Raw genomic sequence first — 24,531 nt, 5'->3', positions numbered from 1 at the left:
AACAAATCAGACACACAATTATTAAGAATATGCTCTCTCAGGATTAAGTTATACAGGCTGTCATAATCAGTAACTTTACTGCCATGTAACCACCCCTCCAAGGCCTTCACTGAATGGTCAATGAAATCAACCCAGTCTTGTGAAGACTCCTTTTTGGTCTCTCTGAACTTTATCCTGTACTGTTCAGTGGTTAAGCCATAACCATCCAGGAGTGCATTCTTAAGAACTTGGAAATTATTGGCATCATTTTCTTTCACAGTAAGGAGCCTATCCCTACCTTTTCCACTAAATGATAGCCATAGGATAGCAGCCCACTGCCTTTGAGGGACATCCTGTACAACACAGGCCCTCTCAAGTGCAGCAAGCCACTTGTTAATGTCATCCCCCTCCTTATAAGGGGGAACTATCTTGTGCAGATTCCTGGAATCATGCTCTTTTGCAGGATGACTATGGGGAATACTGCTGCTGCCACCATGGGTATCTAAACCCAACTTCTGTCTTTCCTTCTCTAATTCAAAAGACTGTCTATCCAAATCCAGCTGTTGCTTTTTAAGCTTCAGTCTGGTTTGTTCCACCCTCAACTTATTGAGTTCCCTCTCTAACATTCTGTCATCAGGGTTGGTGGGAGGGACATTTCTAGAAACAGAGCTATGATGGGAATGAACAGAAGGAGACCTGTCCTTTACAGAAGCCAACTTAACAGCTTGGTTTACAGAAACATTACTACCAGTATGGTGAGAATAAATGCTTTTGCTATGATGTGAGACAACACTATTTCTTTGGTGTGGCTCATCATCATTACCATCTATGCTAGATTGTCTAGTAATGGGCAGGCTAGGAAGTTTCTTTCCTGAATCTTTTCCTGGGGGAGTCCCTGAATCAGATTGGGAACTATTAGGTACCTTTTCAACAGATGGGCCACCTCTGGCCTTATCCTGTTCTCTAAGCATGTTAATTAACAGTTCCAAGGCAGGATTCTTCCCTACACTCAAACCTCTCTCTATACAGAGACTCCTTGCTCTTTTCCAGCTAAGGTTGTCATATGCAAGTTTGGACAGATCAACACTTTGGCCTGTGCCAGACATTTTTTAGAGAGAGTTAAAGTGATAGAGAAAGAGACAAAAGTTTTCAGAACTTTTTGGAAAGACAGAAAAAAAACTTTTTAAACTTTTAAGAGCTTTTTGAAAGTTTAGGAGTACTTTTCAGCACTTAGAAAAGAGTGAAAAGAGGAAATGCAAAACTTTTTGGCTATGTGTATATACACTGACCTTGTTTTGTATATTTTTCTCTTATGAAAAGTACAATGACAAGAGTGGTAAGTAGTCTCAAGCACTTATCCCACCACTGCACAACCAATGTAGGAGGCTGGACTGGCTTGTAGTGAGTACCAAGGGGTACTTGCACCTTGCACCAGGCCCAGTTATCCCTTATTAGTGTATAGGGTGTCTAGCAGCTTAGGCTGATAGATAATGGTAGCTTAGCAGAGCAGCTTAGGCTGAACTAGGAGACGTGTGATGCTACTACAGTACCACTTAGTGCCATATGCACAATATCATAAGAAAACACAATACACAGTTATACTAAAAATAAAGGTACTTTATTTTTATGACAATATGCCAATGTATCTTAGAGTGTACCCTCAGTGTGAGGATAGGAAATATACACAAGATATATATACACAATAGCAAAAATATGCAGTATAGTCTTAGAAAACAGTGCAAACAATGTATAGTTACAATAGGATGCAATGGGGAAACATAGGGATAGGGGCAACACAAACCATATACTCCAAAAGTGGAATGCGAACCACGAATGGACCCCAAACCTATGTGACCTTGTAGAGGGTCGTTGGGACTATTAGAAAATAGTGAGAGTTAGAAAAATAACCCTCCCCAAGACCCTGAAAAGTGAGTGCAAAGTGCACTAAAGTTCCCCTAAGGACAAAATAGTCGTGTTAGAGGAATAATGCAGGAAAGACACAAACCAGCAATGCAACAACTGTGGATTTCCAATCTAGGGTACCTGTGGAACAAGGGGACCAAGTCCAAAAGTCACAAGCAAGTCGGAGATGGGCAGATGCCCAGGAAATGCCAGCTGCGGGTGCAAAGAAGCTTCGACTGGACAGAAGAAGCTGAGGTTTCTGCAGGAACGAAAAGGGCTAGAGACTTCCCCTTTGGTGGACGGACCCCTCTCGCCTTGGAGAGTCGTGCAGAAGTGTTTTCCTGCCGGAAGGACGCCAACAAGCCTTGCTACACGCAAATCGTGCGTTTGGCGTTTTTGGACGCTGCTGGGGCCCAGGAGGGACCAGGAGGTCGCAAATTGGACCTGACGAGAGAGGGGACGTCGAGCAAGACAAAGAGCCCTCACTGAAGCAGGTAGCACCCGGAGAAGTGCCAGAAACAGGCACTACGAGGATGCGTGAAACGGTGCTCGCCGAAGTTGCACAAAGGAGTCCCATGTCGCCGGAGACCAACTTAGAAAGTCGTGCAATGCAGGTTAGAGTGCCGTGGACCCAGGCTTGGCTGTGCACAAAGGATTTCCGCCGAAAGTGCACAGGGGCCGGAGTAGCTGCAAAGTCGCGGTTCCCAGCAATGCAGCCCAGCGAGGTGAGGCAAGGACTTACCTCCACCAAACTTGGGCTGAAGAGTCACTGGACTGTGGGGGTCACTTGGACAGAGTCGCTGGATTCGAGGGACCTCGCTCGTCGTGCTGAGAGGAGACCCAAGGGACCGGTAATGCAGCTTTTTGGTGCCTGCGGTTGCAGGGGGAAGATTCCGTCGACCCACGGGAGATTTCTTCGGAGCTTCTGGTGCAGAGAGGAGGCAGGCTACCCCCACAGCATGCACAAGCAGGAAAACAGTCGAGAAGGCGGCAGGATCAGCGTTACAGAGTTGCAGTAGTCGTCTTTGCTACTATGTTGCAGGTTTGCAGGCTTCCAGCGCGGTCAGCGGTCGTTTCCTTATCAGAAGGTGAAGAGAGAGATGCAGAGGAACTCGGCTGAGCTCATGCATTCGTTATCTAAAGTTTCCCCAGAGACAGAGACCCTAAATAGCCAGAAAAGAGGGTTTGGCTACCTAGGAGAGAGGAAAGGCTACTAACGCCTGAAGGAGCCTATCAGCAGGAGTCTCTGACGTCACCTGGTGGCACTGGCCACTCAGAGCAGTCCAGTGTGCCAGCAGCACCTCTGTTTCCAAGATGGCAGAGGTCTGGAGCACACTGGAGGAGCTCTGGACACCTCCCAGGGGAGGTGCAGGTCAGGGGAGTGGTCACTCCCCTTTCCTTTGTCCAGTTTCGCGCCAGAGCAGGGGCTAAGGGGTCCCTGAACCGGTGTAGACTGGCTTATGCAGAATGGGGCACATCTGTGCCCAACAAAGCATTTCCAGAGGCTGGGGGAGGCTACTCCTCCCCTGCCTTCACACCATTTTCCAAAGGGAGAGGGTGTCACACCCTCTCTCAGAGGAAGTTCTTTGTTCTGCCATCCTGGGCCAGGCCTGGCTGGACCCCAGGAGGGCAGCTGCCTGTCTGAGGGGTTGGCAGCAGCAGCAGCTGCAGTGAAACCCCAGGAAGGGCAGTCTGGCAGTACCAGGGTCTGTGCTACAGACCACTGGGATCATGGAATTGTACCAACAATGCCAGGATGGCATAGAGGGGGCAATTCCATGATCATAGACATGTTACATGGCCATATTCGGAGTTACCATGGTGAGCTACATATAGGTAGTGACCTATATGTAGTGCACGCGTGTAATGGTGTCCCCGCACTCACAAAGTTCAGTGAATTGGCTCTGAACAATGTGGGGGCACCTTGGCTAGTGCCAGGGTGCCCTCACACTAAGTAACTTTGCACCTAACCTTTACCAGGTAAAGGTTAGACATATAGGTGACTTATAAGTTACTTAAGTGCAGTGTAAAATGGCTGTGAAATAACGTGGACGTTATTTCACTCAGGCTGCAGTGGCAGGCCTGTGTAAGAATTGTCAGAGCTCCCTATGGGTGGCAAAAGAAATGCTGCAGCCCATAGGGATCTCCTGGAACCCCAATACCCTGGGTACCTCAGTACCATATACTAGGGAATTATAAGGGTGTTCCAGTAAGCCAATGTAAATTGGTAAAAATGGTCACTAGCCTGTCAGTGACAATTTGGAAAGAAATGAGAGAGCATAACCACTGAGGTTCTGATTAGCAGAGCCTCAGTGAGACAGTTAGTCACTACACAGGTAACACATTCAGGCACACTTATGAGCACTGGGGCCCTGGGTTACCAGGGTCCCAGTGACACATACAACTAAAACAACATATATACAGTGAAAAATGGGGGTAACATGCCAGGCAAGATGGTACTTTCCTACAGTTACAAATGCTTGTTATACATGTAAGGCACCCCTAAGGTAGGCCCTCGGTAGTCCATGGGCAGGGTGCAGTGTATGTTAAAGGTGGGACATGTACTTATGTGTTTTACATGTCCTGACAGGGAAATACTACCAAATTCGGTTTTCACTGTTGCAAGGCCTATCTCTCTAATAGGTTAACATTGGGCTGCCTTTAAATATTATTAACATACAGATTTCCTTTGGGAGCAGATAGACATGTGGAGTTTGGGTTCTATGAATTCACAATTTAAAAATACATCTTTTAGTGAAGTGGGTCTTTACATTTTGTTTGAAAATGCCACTTTTAGGCATTTTCTTGCTTAAGCCATTTTGAGACTCTGGGGGAGAAGAGCTGGAGAAGCTGGAGGAGGAGTCATGCCCCTTTGCCTGTGATGGTGCTTTGCTGGGTTAGCCTGCAGTAGCTGCATCTTCCTGAGACAGGACAAAGACTGACTTTTGTGTAACTTCCCACTGGTGAAGAATCGCCAATGGCTTGAACCGAGCTAGCCTCCTGTTGTTGAAGGGACAACAAAGACTTCTCTCTGCCAGCAAATGGGCTTTCTGCTGAGAGTCCTGCCTGCCAAGTGGTGTCCTAACCTGTCTCCGGGCCCTTGAAAGGTGAAGCTGGTGGAAAAGGACAGAAATCCATGCAAAGACCGCAGTGCTGGGAATCTTTTGATGCACCATCCGCCCCGTGGCTGATAAACGACACGCCGCCAGCCTCGCGGGTAAAATCGATGCTCCACCTGCATCGTGGCTGGGAGATCAACGCAACACGGCTGGAGAAATGATGTGCAACACCCAGAGCGGCTGCTTTTAAAGACGCAAGCCCCTCCGCAGCGCGGTTTCTTGACACCGTGCGACCGGATTTCAACGCAACATCACTGGGCATGGAAAATCAACACAAAACCCGAGGTGCCTGTCTGGGATCGACGCATCGCTCTCTTGCGGGAGAGAAGAAACGATGTGCACCGACACGACCAGAGTAGGGACGACACACTTTCTCGCTTGAGAGTGAGAAATGGACGCATCGCTGGTCTTTTCCAACGCACTCTCGCACGTGCGGCCTTATTTTGATGCTACTCAGGTACTTTTGTGCAATAACAGTGTTCTCACTGTTTTCTAAGGATAAAGGGCCACATGTACAAATATTTGGAATTGAGATTCCATGCAAATTGCAATTAGGGAATCACAATTCCAAATGTAAGAAACTCTATTTAGTTTCTTTTGCAATTCCCAGTGGGTCGCAAATAAACCTGCCTCATTATTATTAGTAAGGTAGGTCGCAATTTGGAACTCCCTGGGAATCGCAAAAATCACAGAAATGGTGGCCTACTGGTGTCAGCAGACCACCATATCTGTGATTGCTTATAAATAATGCAATCTTTTCTTTCAATGCAGCCTGTTTTTCTTAAAAAAAGAAAAAAAATGAAACGTTTCAATTTAATTTTTTAAGAGTAGGCAGTGGTCCGTTGGACCACTGCCTGCTCTTAAAAATGTTATCACCTGGACACACCCCTTCCTAATACCGAAAGTTATTGAATCACAGTTTGGGCTTTGTACATCCCAAAAAGCATTTTTCTAGTCACAAATGGGTCGATTATGCGAATCAGCCAGTTTGCGAATAGAAAAATGCTTTGTACATATGGCCCTGAGACTCTTATTTTTTTTTTAAATTCATAACTTGACTTGTGCATATCGGAATTGTATTGTTTTGGTCTTCTTTTGTTTAAATAACTATTACCTATTTTCTAATTCTGTGTTGTGTCATTTTGAAGTGGGTTAACTATGTGACTGTGTGTGATGGTACAAATACTTTATACATTGCTTCTGCAGTTAAGCCTGCCTGCTCATGGCAAGCTACCAAGGGGGTGAGCTGGGGTTAACTGAGGGTGATTGTCCTTTAGCCTGACTAGAGTGAGGGTCCTTGCTTTGACAGGGGGTAACCTGACTGCCAGCCTAAGACCTAGGGGGTCATTACAACCCTGGTGGACAGTGTTAAAGCTGCGGTAATACCGCAAACAGGCCGGCGGAAAAAAAGGGAATTATGGTGGTACAGACATGCAGCGCGGCGGTCACCGCCAACAGACAGGCGGAAGACTATGTACCGCCTACAGTATTACAACAGGCCAATCCGCCACCTTTTCCGGGGCGGATTCACCGTGGATAAAAACACGGTGGAAACAGCCATTTCAATGGGAAAACGCTCACCTTAACACACTCCACGAGGAAGGAGGGCACCATGGAGCCGGAACTACAAATACTCCCTGCGCTTGTCTTCCTGCTCCTCTACGAACATCAGCAAAGGCGGCGCCGACGACAACGGTGAGTATTGCACCTACGACATAGGGGAGAGGGGAGGCAAAAGTCAGGGGGACACACACGCAACACCCCCACCCTGACCCTCGCACACTACAACACACACACCAATGCATTTTCAAACATCACAGTAACAACCCCCAACCCCCCGGAAGAATGCAAAGACAAAAGGGAATCAGTACAACCATTGTAATGTATCAAAATACAGTAAGCTCATATATACAGAAATATTTACACATTCCAAATATATACATCACGACTAGTAGTGCAGGTATGCACAATTCAATGTCCATGGACCACTGGGCCCAAAATGCATGGGCGAGGCCCACACATGATACCTGTCCAGAAACGGAGATAACACTGCAGGGGCATCAGATAGAAATACAACAGGCACCTCAGGGGGAAGGGAAGGGGGGGCACCTCAGTCAGATGAGTGCACGACGCCAGATCCACAACGGGGCTCCATGCCCATTGATGTATCCTGGGGAGTGCAAAGCTACAGTCTCTCAAGTCTCTACAGTGGGTGGTTTGCCCACTGATCAATCCTGGGGAGTGCAAAGCCACAGTCTCTCAAGTCTCTACAGTGGGTGGTTTGCCCACTGATCAATCCTGGGGAGTGCAAAGCCACAGTCTCTCAAGTCTCTACAGTGGGTGGGTTGCCCACTGTACCATCCTGGGGAGTGCAAAGCCACAGTCTCTCAAGTCTCTACAGTGGGTGGTTGTCCCACTGATCAATCCTGGGGAGTGCAAAGCCACAGTCTCACAAGTCTCTACAGTGGGTGGTTTGTCCGCTGATCAATCCTGGGGAGTGCAAAGCCACAGTCTCTCAAGTCTCTACAGTGGGTGGGTTGCCCACTGTACCATCCTGGGGAGTGCAAAGCCACAGTCTCTCAAGTCTCTACAGTGGGTGGGTTGCCCACTGATTAATCCTGGGGAGTGCAAAGCCACAGTCAATCAAGTGGATAACAGTCTCCACTGGTTCTGGAGGGGGACTGGTGCCCAGAGTGCTTCATCCTGTGAAGGATTCAGGTAGTGGATGCAGTTCTCCACTGGTTCTGGAGGGGGACTTATGCCCAGAGTGCTTCATCCTGTGAAGGATTCAGGTAGTGGATGCAGTTCTCCACTGGTTCTGGAGGGGGACTGGTGCCCAGAGTGCATCACGCTCCCCGTGACGGTCCCAGTTCCGTCACTGTCCCAGCCGCACATGGGCCAACGATGCTTGAGTTGGCGGTGCTTGGCCTGTTCAGCGGTGCTTGCCATGGCGGTCTTTGCCCTGTTCAGTGGTGCTTGCCCTGTTCAGCGGTGCTTGCCATGGCGGTCTTTGCCCTGTTCAGCGGTGCTTGCCATGGCGGTCTTTGCCCTGTTCAGCGGTGCTTGCCCTGTTCAGCGGTGCTTGCCATGGCGGTCTTTGCCCTGTTCAGCGGTGCTTGCCCTGTTCAGCGGTGCTTGCCATGTTCAGCGGTGCTTGACTTTGCTGTTTGTGACCTGTGCAACGGTGTGTGGCATGACAGTCCCTCAGTGCGTAGCGGGCTGTGGCTGCCGGGGCCCTCCAGGGCACTGACGCTGGCGGTGATCTCCGGACCAGTGATGATAGTGCTGCCCTCCAGGGCACTGACTCTGGCGGTGGTCTCTGGACCAGTGGCGATAGTGCTGTCCTTCAGGGCACTGACTCTGGCGGTGGTCTCCGGACCAGTGACGATGGGGCTGGCGGTGGCGTCCTGGCCAGCGGGGAGGATGGCGGCCTTCTCCGCCGTGCTGCTCTTACCTGACTTTGGAGACTTCTTCTGCCCCTTCACCACCTTGGGAGGGGTCACAGCTGACTCAACACTCCCCCGGGACCCTAGTGAGCAGCTTTGCCGGCAGGAGTCTTCTCCCTCTCCCGTCGGGCACTGTCCAACTTCTGGTGCTCTACAGGGGGTGAACTGGCAGTGCTTTGGCTCCATGTAGCACTGGCTGCCCTGGTGGCCGGTGCACTCCACATACCTCTAGCACGCACCACTGGTACCGGACATTTTTCGGCTGAGGTGCTAGTACGGGACCTATGAATTGGAGGGATGGGGGTGGTGGGACAGAGGTCAAGGTTGCTCAGGAAAAGTTTCTGACGAACACTGGGATGGGTAGCTGGAGGGGGTCTGGGAGGAACAGGAGGTGGTTGTAGGATGTGTAACTTTAGATGATTTGGGTGCAGGTGCAGGTTCTGGAGGCTGTCATGAGGTGGATGGATGTTGGGTGTGTGGGTGCCCGCATTTGTGTACTTTGGGAGGGGGCGTCACAGACACACTGGGAGAGGACACAGGGGATGTGTAAATGGTAGTGGGGGTGGTGAGTGCAGGTGAGCGGGGTGTGGTGCTGGGTGTTCTGGTGCAAGTCCTAGTGGCTGTAGTGGTAGTGCATGCAAGTGAGAGTGTAGATGACACTGGGAGGGAGGAGGGAGACGACTAGGAGGGGGACACAGTGGAGGCAGTGGATGTTGCTGTGTTTGTATGTGGATGATGCTTGTGTGAGTGCCTGTGGGATGTGTGGTGCCTATGTTTGCCTGAGCTGCCCTTGTGTGTTGAGGTGTGTGCAGGCTGGCCTGATGGTGTGCTTGGGATAGGCTGGGGTACAGGGTATTGGGTCTAGGTGGAGGAAGTTGGAGGGGGGAGGCTAGACACAGGGACAATGGCTGCCATCAGTGCTGAGGCCAGAGATTGCAGGGTTCGATGATGGGCAGCCTGACCAGAATGAATGCCCTCCAGGAATGCATTAGTGTGTTGTAACTCCCTTTCTACACCCTGGATGGCATTCACAATGGTAGACTGCCCAACAGTGAGTGACCTGAGGAGGTCAATGGCCTCCTCACTGAGGGCAGCAGGGGTGACAGGGGCAGGGGCTGAGGTGCCTGGGGCGAAGGTGATGCCCACCCTCCTGGATGAGCGAGCACCGAGCGAAGGCTGAGGGGCTGCTGGGAGGGCAGTGCTGGTGGGGGGGTGGCGGCTGTACCTGTAGAAGTGGGGGGCACAGATGGTTCCGCCACCACAAGGGAGCTCCCATCGGAGGACGAGTCCATGTCGCTGTTTGCTGATCTGGTGACCGACGTGAAGCTCCCCTCGCCCTCCGTCCCAATGGTGTATTCTGTGTCCATGGTGTGGCCCTCCATGACCATGTGGGATGCAGCCCCCTCGTGCACCGGTGCCACTGTACCTCCGCCTGATGGTGCTGATGCACAAAAGAACAGGGAGAGCACAAAAAGGGGTGGGGAAACAGAAGAAAGACAGGTTGAGTGCATGGCTTACCGCTACCGTTGGCGGACAATACAGACACAGCATCCCACTGCACTACGCCGTGCTCTTGGCCTCTACAGATGCAGTTCCAGGGATATGGCCTGCAGGGCTATGAGTGTCATCTACCCACATAGATGACACAGGGGCATGTATACCTGTACATGGCACTCTACAGAGGTGGGGTGGAGTGGCACATGGCCTGCATTCCGGCGGGGCCTAGCCTACAGAACTCGCCCTGGTCTAGGGAAACCCACAGCCCTCTTCCCCCACCCAGACCCCTCCACTGCGCGCAAAGTCATGAGAATGTGAGTGTACTCACCCCCTTGTGTCTGCTGTGATGCCCTCATGCGCCCATCCAACTCAGAGTAGGCCACCGCCAGGATCCGGAACATCCGGAGTGGTCATGGTGCGACGGGCACCCCTCCCACATTGGGAGGCCATCCCCAGCTGAGCCTCCGCCGTCTTCTTGCTCCAGCGGCGAATGTCCTCCCATCTTTTACTGCAGTGGGTGCTCCGTCTCTGGTGGACCCCCAGGGTCCCGACGTCCTTGGCGATGGCACGCCAAATATCCTTCTTCTGGTGGGCGCTGACCTACATGACATGTACAGGGGAAGAGGAGAAGTCATTAGCAACAGCACTGTCGAAGTGAGTGGCCCACATCCCTGCCCTTGCCATGTGGCACATGCAATCACACTTCTTCATGCTCGCAGAACTCTGCCCCCTTCCTACTGACATCCAGCCCTCTCCACCCAGGCATAGCCCATACAACGTGCTCCCTGTGTACTTACCTGTTGGTCTGGAGGACCGTAGAGTAGTGTGTACTGGGGGAGGACCCCGTTCACGAGCTTCTCCAACTCCTGTGCAGTGAAGGCAGGGGCCCTTTCCCCAGACGCTCCAGCCATTGTCTCTTCCAGACCGAGGTCACAGCAGCACTTGCAGTGTAGGTCCTCTCCTGTCGAAGATCAGGTATCGAGTGATTGAACAGATAGAAAATGGCGGTCACGTCCGCGTCGGTGCGTATCATCACCGATGGCGCACTTCGTCATTGGCTCCTGGGACCCATAGGGTCCAATGTTAACCAATGCAGTATTGCGCCGCGGTCTTTGACCGCCTACCGCGACGGTGTACAACGCCAGCGCAGTTACCTCACATCCCATTGTCCCACTTTAGAGGTCAGGCAGCCGCATTTCAGGGGCCCACATGGCTTCATTTACAACTGCATCACACATACCTAGGCCTACACTCAACACACATACAGGAAGGATTTTGTATTTAGTGTCTTGTTCTGTGTAGCTGTGGGTACCTACCTCAGAATTTGTTGACTCTGTGGTCGCTGTTATCCTTCCTAGGCACCGTCAGCTGGGACATGTGAGGAGAAGGCGGAATCCTCCGGTGTACCGACCGCTGGTGGACCTGTTAACAATGGAGGAGCGACATTTAATCATCACCTACAGGTTTGACCGTGCCACAATCCAGGAACTGTGTACCCAGTGGGAGCCAGACCTGATGTCACCAATCCGCCATCCCACAGGAATCCCCCCTCAAGTGCAGGTGCTATCAGTGCTCCATTTCCTAGCAAGTGGGTCATTTCAAACAACAGTGACCATGGCATCAGGGATGTCCCAGCCTATATTTTCCAATGTGTTGTCCAGAGTGTTGTCTGCCCTGCTGAAACACGTGAGGAGCTACATCGTTTTCCCTCAGGTGGAGGATTTGGCTACAGTTAAAGGTGACTTCTATGCCCTGGGACATATCCCTAACATCATAGGTGCCATTTATGGGACCCATGTGGCTTTGGTCCCCCCCCACAGGAGTGAACAGGTGTACAGGAACCGGAAGAGTTATCATTCGATGAATGTACAGATGGTATGTTTGGCAGACCAGTACATCTCGCAGGTAAATGCTATGTTCCCTGGCTCAGTGCATGACGCCTACATCCTGCGGAATAGCAGCATCCCATATGTGATGGGTCAACTCCAGAGGCACCTTGTGTGGCTATTAGGGGACTATGGTTACCCCAACCTGTCATGGCTATGGACCCCAGTGAGGAATCCTAGGACCAGGGCAGAGGAATGCTACAATGAGGCCCATGGGTGGACTAGGAGGGTGATCGAACGCACCTTCGGCCTCCTGAAGGCCAGGTTCAGGTGCCTCCATATGACAGGTGGTTCCCTATTCTACTCACCAAGGAAGTTGTGCCAGATCATAATCGCCTGCTCGATGCTTCACAATCTTGCTTTGTGACGCCAGGTGCCTTTTCTGCAGGAGGATGGTCCAGATGACGTTGTTGGGGCAGCTGTGGAGCCTGTGGACAGTGATGAGGAGGAAGCAGAGTAAGAAGACATTGACAACAGGGACTCTGTCATACAGCAATATTTCCAGTGACACACAGGTGAGAACAATTGTTTTACTATTACATTCACTTTCACACTTCTACCTCTATCCTGTCTGTCAATTTGAAGTAGTATTTGCTAACTGAGTGATGCATTTCCATTACGTTTCACAGGTGTGGTTACCAACGTGTGTCATCTGCTTGCATCCTTCATGGGCTTGTGATGTGTAACATAGGTATGTTGACATTACATTTTCGAACGTTTTTTGTCATTGTCATAGATAATACACATTTTCAAAATCACAGACTGACTTCAGATTGTTTTGTGGTTCAAGGGTGTTTATTGAAGTACTAATTATTGGAGGGGGTGGTAAAATGGTGATGGGTGATGGTGGAGGAATGTCCATGGCAGAGTCCAGTCTATTAGTCTCACAGGTGCATTGCCCATATGGGCATAGGAAGTGGTGCTGGGGCAGTTCCAATCTGGATAGGGTAACAAAGTGGGACAGTGGGAGGACAATCAGGGTGGTCTCATTTCTTGGCGGGGGTCTTGCTATCTTGCTTTGTCCTGTTCCTGGATCTCAGGGACCGCTTGCGGGGTGGTTCTCCATCTGCAGGGGGTGGGGTGCTGGTGTGGTGGTCCTGTGGCGGGCGTCCTGTCCACTAGCGCTGGCGGAGGTGGTGGGCAGTTCATCGTCCAGGCTAGAGTCAGGGGCCCCTTGGAGTGCCATGGTGTCCCTCATGGTCTTTTGTATGTCCTTCAGCACCCCTACGATGGTGCCAAGGGCGGAGCTGATGGTTCTGAGCTCCTCCCTGAACCCCAAATACTGTTCCTCCTGCATGCGCTGGGTCTCCTGAAACTTGGCCAGGACCGTAGCCATTGTCTCCTGGGAGTGGTGGTATGCTCCCATGATGGAGGAGAGGTCCTCGTGGAGAATGGGTTCCCTTGGCCTGTCCCCCCCCCCCTGTCGCACAGCAGCCCTCCCAGTTCCCCTGTGTTCCTGTGCCTCCGTCCCCTGGACTGTGTGCCCACTACCACTGGCCCCAGGTCCCTGTTGTTGTTGGGGTGGTGGGTTATCCTGGGTTCCCTGTAGTGGTGGACACACAGCTGATTAACGTGTCCTGGGGACGGAGGTATGGGCCCACTGGGTGGGTGCTGTGCTGGTGTTACCAGAGGGTGGAAGGTCAGTGTTGGGCTGTGCCTGTGCGAGGGGAACTGACTGTCCCGAGGCCCACGATGGTCCGGGCTGGTCATCTGGATCCAGCTGGTCATAGCTGCTGTCATCACTGTGGGCCTCTTCTGTGGGTGGGGTAGAGATGTCTGGACCCTCCTGTCTGGTGACATTACATAGTGGTCCTGCAGGGGTATAAAAGCATGATTATTGCATCTGTGTGTGTCATGGTGTGCAATGGGTGGGTGTGCGTGTACCCCAGTGCAAGCATTCCTGTGTGGGGGCTTGTGTGATGATGGTTCGGGGGTGTTATGGGTATGTGCAGTGGGCATGCTTTAGCTGATGGGTGTACATGCTTAGTTGTGTCATGCAGGGCTTGGTGTTGGGATGGGTGGTTTGTGTAATTAGTACATTAGTGAGGAGTTGGAGTGATAGGGGAGGGGGTGGGTGTGTGTGATAGCATGCAGGTAGGGTGGGGGATATGATAGTTGAGATTTGACTTACCAGTGTCCATTCCTCCACCGACTCCTCCGAGGCCCTCTGGATGCATAATGGTCAAGACCTGCTCCTCCCATGTTGTTAGTTGTGGGGGAGGAGGTGGGGGTCCGCCGCCAGTCCGCTGAATCACGATGTTGTGCCTGGAGACCACTGAACGCACCTTCCCCCGTAGGTCGTTCCACCTCTTCCTGATGTCCTCCCGATTTCTTGGGTGCTGTCCCACTTCGTTGACCCTGTCCACGATTCTTCGCCATAGCTCCATCTTCCTGGCTATAGAGGTGTGCTGCACCTGTGATCCAAATAGCTGTGGCTCTACCCGTACGATTTCCTCCACAATAACCCTGAGCTCCTCCTCTGAAAACCTGGGGTGTCTTTGGCGTGCCATGGGGTGGTGTAGGTGATGTGTGGGGTGGTGTATGTGGTGATGAGTGTGGTGATGTGTAGTGGTGTGTGGTGTTTTGTGCTTGGATGTTGTGTGGGTGATGGTGTTTTGTGCCTCTGTGTGGTGGGGTTCTCTATTGGTGTGCTCTCTCTCTGTCGCCTTCCTCTCTGATTTTGGGTCATAGGGGTTTGTGGGTGATGTGGGTGTGTGTTTTATATTGTGTTGGGTGAGTGGGAGTGGTGTTTGTATGTGTCTCAGGTGTGTGTATTTTGGATTGTCCAATGTGGTGGTGTTTTGGAGAAGTGTGTGTATTTTGAGCGCGGCGGTGTGTACCGCCAATGGAATACCGCGGCTGAAAGACCGCCGCGTGGATTCGTGGGTTGTGATAGCCTATGCGTGTTTCTATTGCCGTGACGGTGGAGGATTTGTTATCGCTGGTTTATCACTGACCTTTTGTGTGGTGGACTTGTGTGGGTGTCTGAATTTCGGCAGATTCCGAGCAGTGGGTCATAATAACTATGGCGGACTTCCGCGGTCCCGGCGGTGTATTGGCGGTCTTCTGCACGGCGGTAAGCGGCTTTTACCGCCAATGTTGTAATGACCCCCCTAATTTCTGACATCGGTTGGGATTAGACTTGTATTTGTGCTTGACATACAGTGATTAAGTGTAAACTTCTGTTTTCAGTGCAGATCATTAAGTGACCACATACTACTTGTCTTTGTAATTTTAGCTTTTTCTCTTTTTTGGATTTTTCCCTACTTCCATATTTGGTGGTAATCCTTTATTGACTTTTGGACTTCATTGGGAACTCCTTTTTCTGCCTTTGTAGCTTCGCAGTTTTGACTCTTCATCATGTCTCAATCTCGAGATGCATCAGCTGGAGCTGCTTTTGATTTAGGGAAATTGGAGAGCTATACAATTTCCCAGTTGAGGCAGTTCTGCAAAAATCTTGCTTGTTCCATCAAGGGCTCCATCAGGAAAAAGTAGCTGAAGAAGAAACTGAGGGCCTGGGTAACAGCCATGGAAGCTGAGGGGCACACAGAGGAGGAGGAGGGTGAGGAGGAAGAAGAGCAATCCATCCACAGTGATGTAGTGGGAGGGCTTGTTATGTCCAGGGAGAGGGTCTCCAGGGCAGGTAGCAGTGTGTCATCCAAGGGTCTGACTCCTGAAGAATGGCAGGATGGTTCTCCAGTTGGAGTTGGAGAAGATGAGGATGGCCATAGAAGAGAAAAAGTTATTGTTGGCTCATGAGCTCAGCTTGAGGGAGCTGCCTCAGAGGCGCCAGTCTAGTAGGAATGGTGAAAGCAATATCACAGTGCAGCCTGAGAGGAGTGTGCACATTCCTAAAGACCTAGTGAAGGATTACAAGAGGGAGGATGACATACACTTGTGGTTTACGGTGTATGGGCCTGCTCTCCGTATGAATCTGGCCCCTGAAGCTCATTGGGGGGCAGGTCTGTGGAAGCACTTTGAGGTAGAGGGGAGTAATTCTCTGACATTTTTAAGGGGTTTCTGAGGGGCTCAGTTACCCTAACATGAAGGACGCCCTGATCACTAGGTATGGTCTCACCCCTGATCATTATAGAGACAAGTTTAGGTCCTATAAGAAGAAGGAATACCAAACATGGTAGGAATGTGTTGATTTTTTTTGCAGGTCACTGGATGGTTGGGTGAAGGGCAGTAAGGTAAAAACGTATGAGGGGCTTTACAATTTGATTGCTTGGGAGCACTTGTACAGTTTATGTTTTCCGGAGCTGTGCCAGCACCTAATTGACTGCAAGGTGACTGACCCCAGGAAGCTTGCACAGGAAGCGGACTGTTGGGAGAGCACCAGGGTCCAAAAGAGGTCTGGGGGAGACTATGCAAAGGGTCGGCAGGGTCCCCATCAGAAGAAGTTGGGGGTAAGGGTAAACATGGGGAGTTCTCAAGAAGGCCCCAACCTAGTTCCCAGGGTAAAGAATCCCAGTCCACAGTAGAAAAGAAACCATGGGTCTCTACAGGGAAACTTGCAGAGAAGGGGTCCCGCAAGTGCTTTGCATGTGTTCAGGATGGTCACATGAGGGGGGAACGTAAATGTCCCAAGTGGACACCAGCACCCACTACTGCTCAGTCACAGGCTTTGGCCAGTGTAGCGCTTGGGGAGGAGTTGGTTCCAGGTGGGTGGAAGCCAGCTGAGATGACCCTTGTCTCACTAGGGGACAGTGAGATGGTCCAGAGAACCCCATGCCTGATAACACTAAGAAAAAGAGGCGGAGGGTGACCATCAATGGACAGAGGGTGGAGGCTTTGACAGACACAGGAGCCAGTGTGACTACAGTGAGGAGTCACCTGGTGTCTGAAGAGCAGATAGATCCCTGTGTGCTTCACCAAGTAGTTGCAGTAGACAGCTCAGAGCACCTGTGCAGAATGTCGCAGTTTCCGTTTAAATGGGGGGTCTCAGGTTCCTTGAAGGTAGCTGTGAGTCCAACCATACCTGTAGATTGTTTGCTTGGCAATGACCTGGAGGATTCCCCTTGGCAGGAGGTGGAACGCAGGTCACACTTGGAAATGTTGGGTCTGCCTGGGTGGGTGTGTGTGTCTACCCTGTCATTATCAGCCCATCAGGTTGAACAGGAGACCCTGGAGCCTGAAAGATTGGCCCAGGTGTCTGCCAGAAGGAGGAAGGGCAAGGGGTGCGGGAAACCGGCCCCAGAACTTCCAACAGTCCCAGATGAGGCTGAACCTGAGGGGGAGGCCCTGGAGCCTACAGGGGAACAGGTGGCTGAACTGGGTGAGGTAGCTGAGCTGTCACAGTGGCAGCAGGAAGGGGGGCTCACTAGGCAAGCATTCTGTGAGGCACAGAAGGTATGCCCTACTCTGGATGATTTGCCGCAGCAGGCTGCAGACCAGGCGTCTGGCAAGGAGCCTGGATCACATTTGATTTACTGGGAAGATGGCCTCCTATATAGCGAGCCTGAGGTTCCTGAGCCTTGGTCAACCTGTGTGCTGGTGGTACCCCAGTGCTTCAGAGCTTTCCTACTGGTTCTGGCTCATGATATGCCTCTAGCTGGTCATTTGGGGCAGGACAAGACCTTTGAGCGGCTTGTCACCCACTTCTATTGGCCCCAAATGTGCAGGCATGCTGATGCTCATTGTAGGTCTTGCTTAACTTGTCATGTAAGTAGCAAGACTGGGGGGAAATGCAAAGCTCTCCTCCAACCATTCCCTGTGGTCAATACCCCCTTTGAAAGGGTTGGTATTGACATTGTGGGGCCTCTGGATCCAAAGACAGCCAAGGGCAACAGGTTCATACTGGTCTTGGTGGACCATGCCACCTGGTACCTGGGAGCCATTCCTTTGAGAATGATCACTGCCCCTGTGGTGGCCCATGCATTGATGGGGGGTTTTAACCGCATGGGGTTCCCCAAGGAAGTGGTGTCCGACAGGGGTACCATCTTCATATCAACTTATATGAAGTCTCTGTGGAGGGAGTGTGGGGTAACGTACAAGTTCACCACTCCCTACCACCCCCAAAGCAATGGTCTGGTTGAGAGATTCAACCGCACCTTGAAAGGCATGATTGTAGGCCTGTCAGAGCCCTTGAGGCATAAGTGGAACGTCCTCTTGCCATGCCTTTCGTTTACCTACAGGGATATGCCTCAAAAAGGGCTTGGATTTAGTCCTTTTTAACTGTTGTCTGGCCACCCTGTTAGGGGACCTTTGAGTCTGGTAAAGGAGACTTTGGAGAAAGCCCCTAGTACACAACCCCAGGATGTATTCAGTTACGTGCTGGCTCTGACAAACCAGACTGCCTGCTTCAGAAGTCTCGCACATGAGAACCGGGAAGCAAGCCAGGAAGACATGAAACACTGGTATGACCAGAATGCCACTCTGGTCGAGTTTCAATCTGGTCAAAAAGTGTGTGTGATGGCGCCAGTAGAGCCTAGGGCACTCCAGGACAAGTAGACTGGGTCAGTTGAGGTGGTGGGCCAAGAGTGAAGTCACCTACCAGGTGGACTTGTGGACTCCCAGGAGCCCTTTAAGGGTCCTGCATGTGAACTGGCTCAAGCCACACTATGAGCGGACTGAATTGTCCATGCTCCTAGCAACAGAAAATGGGGTGGAGGAAGAGAGTGAGCCTCTTCCTGACCTCCTGTATGCTGGAGAGAAGGATGGGTCTGTGAAGGGAGTGAACGTCTCCTCCTTCCTGACCCCAGAGCAGCAGAGGGTTCACTGGGTTACTGTGTGTGTTGGTATCAATACTTTACATATTGCTTCTGAAGTTAACCCCAGGTTGTTAAGTAGGGGTTAACTGAGGGTGATTCTCCTTCACCCTGACTAGAGTGAGGGTCCTTGCTTGGACAGGGGGTAACCTGACTGACAACTAAAGATCAAACTGATTTACAGAGTAGATTCATCATGGTAGTAGTGGACCATGCCACCAGATATCCAGCGGCCATTCCCTCTAAGACATCAATTGCTCTTAAAGTAGCTAGGGCCTTCTTCGGAATCTTTACCAGGGTTGGGTTCACAATGGGGTTGTCTCAGATAGGCACACGAATTTCATGTCTGTCTATATGAAAGCAATGTGCGATGAATGTGATGTCACTTACAAGTTCACTACCCCCTACAATCCATAAGTAAATTGTTTAGTTGAAAAATGTACTAAGAACATAAAAGCCATAAATATGGGTTTGCCCGATAAACCTAGGAGGAGATGGGATGTTATCCTCACAAGTCAACTATTCTCCTACAAGGAGGTTGCTCAAGAAAGAGTAGGTTTCAGTCCTTTGTGCTACTCCTTGAGCACCATGTAAGGGCATCCATTAAGCTTGGTAAGAGATGGTTGGGAGAGACCCCTCAAGGAGCCCAATCAAGACATAGCGGACACTCTGCTAGGCCTTCGCTCTAGAGTGGCTGAGTACATGGCTAAGGAGAATAAGAATTTACTATGCCTTGTAAATTCTCTCTCCAGAAACCTATGGTGCATCTTTTTTGTTTTGTTGTCAAAAATTACATTAAAATACAATCTATTTCTAAATTGATGTTGTATTTCTAAGTGTCTTGTTTCTTTCGTCTTCAATTGTTTTGGTGCTGTTTAAAAGCTTTACATTTGTTCCTTGGTGTACATCTAAATGCTCAGAGCAAGAGATACCCAGGAATCAGCTAAGGTTTAACAAACAAAACCTAACTGGTCCTAAGGGGCTGATAAGTGGATTCCATTGTGAAGTCACACAACCACATCCTATAGTTCACCCCATTTCCTCACAGATTCATTGTCTGCTACTTACATAGAAATACTTCTGATCAATAGCATGAGGAGTAGGTGCATGCTATATCGACTGATCTCATAAAAAGTGCACCACCGCAATGGATCACGCCTTCCCTTACCACCACCACAATATCCAAGATCCTGGTGGTTGCTGCGGTCTTGTGCAGGTCCGACTGCCAGATTCAAAATCTGATGATCGGACTGCCAAGAAAGTGGCAGTTGGACCACCACCACTGGCACAGCAGTCCCAGGACCAACGTACTCTTAATAAGGCCCTTAGTCTGGGATGCCCAGGAGTTCGTCCTAATCATGTTTCGACTCTGAAAGAAAAATAGCCTAATAGGGAATCCTGCACATAAACTTTTAAATATCAGATGTAGCAAATGAAATTACAAATGTCCTAAATTATTCTTGCAAATATATTAACCTTAAAATCATGAAATAGATCAATACAAGTGTAGGATTATTGATTGGTTTGAGTATTGTTATTTCATTATATTTTCCTTTCATATGTTCTTATTTATTGGTAAAAATTAGAGTAGGGCGAAACGTAAATTACACTGGTGTCATTTGCCTAATTTCAGGAATTTCGCATTTCAGTTGTTTTGAGATTCCTGAATTTACACTATTATGCCACATCATGGAATTATGTTCCATTTGTAGTAAAATAAATACTGTGAATGTGCAATTTTTGGTAAAAATGTGGCAAACATTTAAAGTAAACACACACGAATAAACAAAATACAAGCCGTTGTGGTTCATGGTGCATTTTTATTTTAGAGAAAAAATTGTCATCATGCATTGAGCGCTAAAGTATAGTGCTAAAATAAAGATTTGCATTACACATAATTACATAAAATTGTACAGACATTTCACATAATTATTCAAAAGGAAATGACATGAATTTCACACACACCTTGTAAAAATATTGTGTAGTCACCAGCTTTGCATTCGCTTTGCGAGTTTAGGTTTTTGTACTTGTTGTACGATTTATGGATTGTTGTCCTAAGCATAATTTTGAAATTTTAGTGTTATTTTCCTTTTTAGTTCATAATCATAAATACACTTGAACTGTGTTTGAAGTGAATTTTAGAGCTTTTTTATCAAAATATCTTAAGATATTTTATCCGAAGGACAACGATAGGTTAATTTTTAATTTGTTCTGTGTGTCAATTTCTGAGTCCTTTGATCACACACCACATCCTACTTTAGTAAGGTGTACCCTATTCTCTTGCCTCTTGCCTCCAGCCTCCCAGCGAGTGCAGTAGGGGTTGGCTATGATCCTGCCCAATGGAAAGGCCATGCTTTCAACCCCCTGCAAGTGGTCCGCCTCCACTGTTCATGGCCTTCTGGATGGACTCAGGGCCTGGTCCATGGCATGGACTTATAATTTTTTTTCATCAATTTTTATAAGGGTTTTTGTTACCTTTTTTGGTTTTGGAAACCCACACATTACTGTCCCCCTTGTTGGGCATACTTCAGGTTCTGCTGACCTGCACTAGGGCCCAGATTTAAGAGGGCCTTTCCCCGTTTCAATGCCACATTAGTGTAATTCTTTTTACTCTAATGTGGTGTTGGAAGGGGAAAGCTGCGCCATATTTACAAAGTGGGGCAATGCTTGCTTTGTGCCACTTTGTAATCCCTTGCGCCACATTATGCCTGCACCAGGGTTAATGGATGCAAGGGGGGCGTTCTGGGGCTATGAGGTCCGTAAAAATGACGCAAAGGAATCTATGAGATTCCTTTGTGCCATTTTTATCGCCATTTTTGGATGCATGCTAAGTGCAGGCATTAAAAAGAGGCTCTCATTGATTACAATGGGCCTCTGGGTGCTTTTCAGGATTAGCGTCATCATTTTTTACCCTAATCCTGCAAAGCACCGAACCAGTGTCAAAAATGATGACGCTAGTCACCCTAACTACCGTCATGGTGTACCGTATTTTAAATACGGCGCTACCATGGTGAGGTTAGGGGGGCACTAAGGGGCACCAGAAAAGTGCAGCGCTTCTTTTCATAAATCTGCCCCTAGGTTTATGAACTCCTGTGTGAAGCTGAAGATGGATCCATACTCTCCTGGCCGGGGGATTTTGGAAGTAAGCATTTTGTTCACTAAAGCAAATGTCCTTCGGCCTTTACTTATCATACTTTTTCTTGATTGCAACCACGGGGCTAATTCAATTTTCGGTGAAAACTTCTGTTTAAACCCTAATTGGGATTTCAAGCTGGGAGCCATTTGTCTGTGCCCTAATTTCATATGTGGTATTTGCATACCTCATGCAACAAAACTCACAGGTAAATGTACTGACAACACCTGATATTAAAAGTTAGCGAAAGACAATAAACAAAACATACTTTCAATCAGATTTAACAATAAAGAGAAATGAAAATATTGATAGGATGTTGTGAGCAGTGTGCACAGGCTTTGTTTTTTTCCAAAAAACGATAATCTGGTGGGAGGGCTAAGGAGTCTCAATCAATCTATCAAACAAGCAGGAGTTATAGAGTGCGGTTAATCACCCACAGCGGTATCTAGCAGCTGAGAACATAGCTGCTAAGGGGTTCAGTTGAACAGCCAGATCTTGAGTCCTTTCTTGAATTTCAAAGGAGAGGAATGAAGTCTATAGGTGAAGGGGGAGGCTCTCCCTGGATAGGGAGAGGGAAGCAGAACACAAGTGTCTGGAGGGTTGGTGGAAGTTCTGGCTGTGGCTCATGTATGCTAGTCTTTGATTGTGAAGGACCTTGTACGTGTAGATCAGCATTTTAAATGGACATCTCTTCCGAATGGGGAGCCAGTTGATCTTCTTGAGGTGGGGGTGATGTGGGTCCATTTGGGGAGGTCGAGGATGAGCCTGGCCACTCAATTCTGTCTGGTCTGTAGCGTCTTCAGAAGGTGCGTGGTGATTCCTATGTAGAGTGCGTGCCATAGTCCAGCCAACTGGTGACTTCGGCTCGAGTGGTGGTTCGTCTAGTGTTGAAAAAAGCATTACAAAACTAAACTGGTTGAAAAAGATTAAACAAAGATGAGTTACACAAGTTTTCGCACAATGACACAATAACAAAGTGAAAAACTAAGTAACCAGGGAGGCAGCGAAGCAGCAAGGGGAAGCTGTCACAAAGTACCTGCTCTCTCATTGCACCCAGCATCTACACAATGACCCACAAAAGAACAGGACACAAAAGTGTTCATTATTCAAAGTCCTTCCATCATGCTCTGACACAGAGTGATGTTTGCTTGCTCGCTGCAGCAGTAATCCCCTCTCCCTTAAAAATGAAGAGACCCAATCAATGATCCACGCCCTCCCACTCATGTTATTAAATGCTACAGAAACACAGGACAGATCTGAGAGGGGTCTTGTAAGGAGAATCAAATCTCTGTGTTACCACTTACATACAGGTGAATGATATATGGCCTCAGATGACGTGTGATATAGAAAACACATGGACGTCACGCACATGATCTCCTTGGTTATAACAATCCTCTAAAACCAAACCTAAAAATGACTTTCCAATCACAGTATTGCGTTCTTCTCCCTTACAGGAGTGTAAGCAGATTGGAGGACCCCATTTACCCCAGTTCCGAGGGACCCCTAAAAGACGAAAGTTGTATTTAGTTCGACATGATGTTCTCAATTGAGCTTTGGCCCAATAGGAACCAAATGATGCAGGTGTGCATCCTTACAGGTAAGGCAAACCTATTGGAAGAAACAATTACAAGGGTTTGTTATCAATGAAATGTATATCGTGAATGTAGGGTTTCTATGAATCTTTCTCTCTGTAGGAGAGACAATTGTTGATATGTTAAATGCCAAGACAACCAGATGTATGCAAACACACATGTCAATTCACTAAATTGCCAAGTATAGTGGAAGTGACATTTTGTGCCTTTTGACCCCTCTGATATCACAGGAAGTGACATTGTATGACCTTTGAACCAATATTAGTCTCGGAAGTGAGGTCACATGACAAACATGCGAAGTTGATAAATGAAAATCATTACAAAGTTAACGAAATTGCAATTTAACCCATGATGTTACCACTATAAGTGAGACATAGCCACCACCTGTCCAGGTACACACAATGGAGCAGCCACAGGGCGAGCAGCAAATCTGCATCAAGCAGTAGTGTCTTAACACTCATTCCCTATGCACAGTCTCACTCAGTCACACCATGTCTCTTTTCCCCCTCATGTCTTGTTTTCCTTCCCTGTCTTCTAAAACCTTGTGACTCACTCCTAGTGCTCTGTGTATAATGCTCGTTTCCCACTTCTCCACCTACTGAAAGCAGGGATACCTGGTGGCTGCTGCTAGATCCTGCAATACCATGATTGTGATATCATCATAGGTTGGAATTTGTATACATCACCTTTCTTTCTCACCTGCCTCTTTTATTATCTGGTTGTCTTAGTTATAATTTTCATTTTTTGCTGCTCTTTATCTCCTCTCTCACTTGCCTCGTCCCCTCGCCTGCTTTCTTCTCATCTGTTTGTCTCTTCATCAAGTCTTCTTCTCACATATTTGTCTCTCTCTTCCAGATGTCTTTCCATTGGCCTATCACCTTTGTCTTTCTCGTTCTCCCTTAGCTGTCTCTTTCTCACCTCTTCTTAGTTTCTGTGCCTTCATCACTTCTCACCTATATTGCTCTCTCACACCTTTATCTTACATCGGCCTCCTTTCTTTCTCTCAGAGGTTTTTTGATTAACTCTTGGTCATACAGAAACACAAAGACCCATGTGTTTGTCTTTCACCTGTCTCTCTGCTTTGTCTGTTTCCGTTCCTTCTGTTTCTCCTGCTTCACCTTGTCTTCTTCCTCTCTCTCTCTTGTCCCCTTCTCCCACTTCTCGGTATTTTACTGTGCCCTCACATGCTCAGAGAATGCCAGGCACACAGACATGCCTTTCTGCTGGCCCTCTCTACATTGAGGTACATTCTTCACAGGTGTGTTAC

At 49.0% G+C, this 24,531-nt stretch overlaps 1 long non-coding RNA gene across 1 annotated transcript in view; it reads left to right on the top strand.

Moving 5' to 3' along the window:
• Positions 1-24,531, top strand: part of LOC138247468 (uncharacterized) — a 68,380-nt gene that overhangs the window by 25,820 nt on the left and 18,029 nt on the right. The window contains exon 2 of the long non-coding RNA XR_011194515.1: positions 23,127-23,269. This is a non-coding gene — a long non-coding RNA (uncharacterized lncRNA). The remainder of the gene's footprint in view (positions 1-23,126; positions 23,270-24,531) is intronic.

Source organism: Pleurodeles waltl, chromosome 7, assembly GCF_031143425.1.
Source record: "Pleurodeles waltl isolate 20211129_DDA chromosome 7, aPleWal1.hap1.20221129, whole genome shotgun sequence".
NCBI classification, from domain to species: Eukaryota; Metazoa; Chordata; class Amphibia; order Caudata; family Salamandridae; genus Pleurodeles; species Pleurodeles waltl.
The sequence above is the reverse complement of the archived record's forward strand: the minus strand, read 5'-3'. Positions and strand labels throughout refer to the sequence as shown.